Here is a 290-nt window from a genome sequence, read left to right on the forward strand (position 1 = left end):
GGTATGAAGATGATGAAACAATAAACTATAGTCCATTTCTTTTAGCGAGGCATATTTGCACAGACTCGCAACGGTGCCCTTTTAGCTCGGAAAAGTTTCCTGATCGCTGATTAGTTAGATTTATCTTGTCCAACCAATCAGCGATCAGGAAACTTTTCCGAGCTAAAAGGGCACCGCTGCGAGTCGGTGCAAATACGACTCGTTAAAAGAAATGGACTATAGTGAATGTAAAAAGAAAGACAAAACATTTATGAGGAAAGAGGGATACAAAGCAAAAATATATTAAAGAG

This window comes from Palaemon carinicauda, chromosome 42 (genome assembly GCF_036898095.1).
Source record: "Palaemon carinicauda isolate YSFRI2023 chromosome 42, ASM3689809v2, whole genome shotgun sequence".
NCBI lineage: Eukaryota > Metazoa > Arthropoda > Malacostraca > Decapoda > Palaemonidae > Palaemon > Palaemon carinicauda.